A 4,576-nucleotide genomic window follows, 5' to 3' on the forward strand; every position below is an offset into this window, starting at 1 on the left:
GGTGTGCCGTGCGTAGGGACGGGCGCGCGTGCCACATGCCGCCGAAATATGGGTGTCGGAGAAAACAGAGTGCCGCGCGTAACGAGGGGCGCGCGTGTTACAGAGAGATATGCCCAAACGCATGAAAGTGTACGCAGGTGTCCTAAGGCAGTTTTTTTTTTTTTTCCTCATTTTGATGTCGCCCCGGCTGACGTGGTTTTCGTTTTTCCGTGCCGCCCCGGCTGACGCGGTTTTCGTTTTTCCGTGCCGCCCCGGCTGACGCAGTTTTTGCGCCGCCCCGGCTGACGCGGTTTTCGCGCCGCCCCGGCTGACGCGGTTCCGACTTTGCACTTTTTGGCTCACCCCGGCTGGCGGCCCACTCACTCGATCGCCAGGTCTGTTTGCCCCGGTGGTTCCACCGCCAGGCTTAAGCGCGAACTTTTTTTGTTTGTTTTCTTTTGATTAAGCGCAAGCTTTTTTCTTTGTTTTCTTTTGATTAAGCGCGGGCTTTTTTCTTTGTTTTTTTTGCATTCGCCCCGGCAGACGCGGTTTTTGCGCCGCCCCGGCTGACGCGGTTTTTGCCGCCCCGGCTGACGCAGTTCGGACTTAGCACTTTTCGGCTGTGCCTGGCTGGCGGCCCACTCACTCGATCGCCATGTCTGTTTGCCACAGTTTTCCCGGTGGTGCCGCACCCGGGCTCGCCCCGGCTGACGCGGTTTCGTGCCGCCCCGGCAGACGCGGTTTTCGCGCCGCCCCGGCTGACGCGGTTTCGTGCCGCCCCGGCAGACGCGGTTTTTTGCCGCCCCGGCAGACGCGTTTTTTTTTTCTTTCGCCCCGGCTGACGCAGTTTTCGCGCCGCCCCGGCAGACGCGGTTTTCGCGCCGCCCCGGCAGACGCGGTTTTTTGCGCCGCCCCGGCTGACGCAGTTCGGACTTGGCACTTTTTGGCTGAGCCTGGCTGGCGGCCCACTCACTCGATCGCCATGTCTGTTTGCCACAGTTTTCCCGGTGGTGCCGCACCCGGGCTCGCCCCGGCTGACGCAGTTTTCGCGCCGCCCCGGCTGACGCGGTTTCGTGCCGCCCCGGCAGACGCGGTTTTTTGCGCCGCCCCGGCTGACGCGGTTTTTTGCCGCCCCGGCTGACGCAGTTCGGACTTGGCACTTTTCGGCTGTGCCTGGCTGGCGGCCCACTCACTCGATCGCCATGTCTGTTTGCCACAGTTTTCCCGGTGGTGCCGCACCCGGGCTCGCCCCGGCAGACGCGTTTTTTTTTTTTCTTTCGCCCCGGCTGACGCAGTTTTCGCGCCGCCCCGGCTGACGCGGTTTCGTGCCGCCCCGGCAGACGCGGTTTTTTGCGCCGCCCCGGCTGACGCGGTTTTTGCCGCCCCGGCTGACGCAGTTCGGACTTAGCACTTTTTGGCTGAGCCTGGCTGGTGGCCCACTCACTCGATCGCCATGTCTGTTAGCCACAGTTTTCCCGGTGGTGCCGCACCCGGGCTCGCCCCGGCTGACGCAGTTTTCGCGCCGCCCCGGCTGACGCGGTTTCGTGCCGCCCCGGCAGACGCGGTTTTCGCGCCGCCCCGGCTGACGCGGTTTTTGCCGCCCCGGCTGACGCAGTTCGGACTTAGCACTTTTCGGCTGTGCCTGGCTGGCGGCCCACTCACTCGATCGCCATGTCTGTTTGCCACAGTTTTCCCGGTGGTGCCGCACCCGGGCTCGCCCCGGCTGACGCAGTTTTCGCGCCGCCCCGGCTGACGCGGTTTCGTGCCGCCCCGGCAGACGCGGTTTTCGCGCCGCCCCGGCTGACGCGGTTTCGTGCCGCCCCGGCAGACGCGGTTTTTTGCCGCCCCAGCTGACGCAGTTCGGACTTAGCACTTTTTGGCTGAGCCTTGCTGGCGGCCCACTCACTCGATCGCCATGTCTGTTTGCCACAGTTTTCCCGGTGGTGCCGCACCCGGGCTCGCCCCGGCAGACGCGTTTTTTTTTTTCTTTCGCCCCGGCTGACGCAGTTTTCGCGCCGCCCCGGCAGACGCGGTTTTCGCGCCGCCCCGGCAGACGCGGTTTTTTGCGCCGCCCCGGCTGACGCGGTTTTTTGCCGCCCCGGCTGACGCAGTTCGGACTTGGCACTTTTTGGCTGAGCCTGGCTGGCGGCCCACTCACTCGATCGCCATGTCTGTTTGCCACAGTTTTCCCGGTGGTGCCGCACCCGGGCTCGCCCCGGCTGACGCAGTTTTCGCGCCGCCCCGGCAGACGCGGTTTCGTGCCGCCCCGGCAGACGCGGTTTTTTGCGCCGCCCCGGCTGACGCGGTTTTTTGCCGCCCCGGCTGACACGGTTCGGACTTTGCACTTTTCGGCTGTGCCTGGCTGGCGGCCCACTCACTCGATCGCCATGTCTGTTTGCCACAGTTTTCCCGGTGGTGCCGCACCCGGGCTCGCCCCGGCAGACGCGTTTTTTTTTTTTTTTCTTTCGCCCCGGCTGACGCAGTTTTCGCGCCGCCCCGGCTGACGCGGTTTCGTGCCGCCCCGGCAGACGCGGTTTTTTGCGCCGCCCCGGCTGACGTGGTTTTTGCCGCCCCGGCTGACGCAGTTCGGACTTTGCACTTTTTGGCTGAGCCTGGCTGGCGGCCCACTCACTCGATCGCCATGTCTGTTTGCCACAGTTTTCCCGGTGGTGCCGCACCCGGGCTCGCCCCGGCAGACGCGTTTTTTTTTTTCCTTCGCCCCGGCAGACGTGGTTCCCCCCCCCCCCTCCGTCTTTCTTTTTGTTTTTTTTTTTCGCCGCGGCTGAAGTGGATTTTTCGGTGCCTCGACGCCCCGGTAGTCGCGGTTTTTCCGTTTCCGCACGGCCCCGGCTGACGCTGCTCGGTCACAGTCGCCTTTTGTGGTGATTGCAGACTTCTTGAGCGCGGGTGTTTTTTTTTTTTGTTGTTGTTGTTGTTTTATTACGCATTCGCTCCAGCAGACGCTGTTTAGACTTTTTGTTTCCTCTTTTATCCTGCGACGAGGTGACGAGGTTTATTCGGTGCCCCGCCGCCCCGGCTGAAGTGATTTTTCCTGTCCCGTGCCGCCCCGGCTGACGCGGTTGGGACTTCGCGTTTGTTCGGCCGCCACGGGTTTTGGCGCACTCGCTCGGTTGCTTGTTGTTGCCACTTGTTGCGAACCCAGGTTTCTTGAGCGAGCGCGGGCGTTTTTTCTTCCTTTCTTTCTTTGTTCTATGTGTTAGCGAATCGGCCTTTAATATCACACGAGGACTCACAACCAACAATTTTCAGTTTGAAGTGTAAAAAATCTGCAGGTGTTGACGTAACTGACTTGCCCCGTACCCTTGAGTACATCCATGAAGTTCTCGTAGTACTACTAAATCGCATTATTCCAAGTGGAGAAATTCCCATAAACTTGCAAACCTCTACACGAAAATCGGTGCGCGTGATAAAGTTGAAAATTATCGTCCGATATCAAATGTGCCTTCTATAACACAAATTCTAGGAAAAAAAAAAAAAAAAACACTTGTTCGCCGTTTTCTGCGCCGTGACTGGCAGCACTCCGGCGAAGCGAAACGGGGTCGATTCGAGCACGATATCGGCGTCTTTCGACGTGCTCGCCGGCGACCGTCGCACGAGTACGTCGCACGAGCGCGTCTGCCGGGGCGCCGTTTGCGAAGCCGACGCAAAAGTGGGAACCGCCGCTCGGATGATCGCCGCTTTCGGCAGAGTGAGTGTTGGCACTCCGGGGAAGCGAAACAGCGTGAATGCGCCCACGAAATCGGCGTATTTTGAAGTGCCCGCCGGCGACCGTCGCACGAGTACGGTAAACCGCGTCAGCCGGGGCGTAGTTCGGGACGCCGACGAAAAAGTGGGAAGCGCAACTCGGATCTTCGCCGTTTTTGCAGGAGTGAGTGGCGGCCCTCCTGCGAGACCAAGAAGCATCGATTCGTGCACGAATTCGGCGCCTTTCGACGTGATCGCCGGCGACCGTCGCTCGAGTAGGGCAAACCGCGTCTGCCGGGGCGGGCTTCGGGACGCCGATGCGAAAGTGGGAAACGCTGCTCGGATGTTCGCCGTTTTTGGCCGAGTGAGTGCTGGCACACGGGCGAAGCCAAACGGGGCCGATTACGGCACGATATCGGCGTCTTTCGACGTGCCCGCCGGCGACCGTCGCACGAGTACGGTAAACCGCGTCAGCCCGGGCGGAGTTCGGGACGCCGATGCGAAAGTGGAGAACGCCGCTCGGATCTTCGCCGTTTTTGGAGGAGTGAGTGGCGGCACTCCGGAGAAGCCAGGGAGCGCCAATTAGCGCACGATATCGGCGTCTTTCGACGCGCTCGCCGGCGACCGTCGCACGAGTAGGGCAAACCGCGTCTGCCGGGGCGGGGTTTACGACGCCGACGCAAAAGTGGGAACCGCCGCTCGGATGTTGGCCGTTTTTGGCAGAGTGAGTGCTGGCACTCCGGCGACGCGAAAGAGCGCGAATGCGCCCACGAAAGTGGCGTATTTGGACGTGCGTGACGGCGACCGCTGCAGGAGTACGAAAAACCACGTCAGCCGGGGCGAGCGACACACGGCGGTCTGGGTGCTTATCGCTGCTATTATAGGGGCACCC

This window comes from Rhipicephalus microplus, unplaced genomic scaffold, assembly GCF_043290135.1.
Source record: "Rhipicephalus microplus isolate Deutch F79 unplaced genomic scaffold, USDA_Rmic scaffold_1042, whole genome shotgun sequence".
NCBI classification, from domain to species: domain Eukaryota; kingdom Metazoa; phylum Arthropoda; class Arachnida; order Ixodida; family Ixodidae; genus Rhipicephalus; species Rhipicephalus microplus.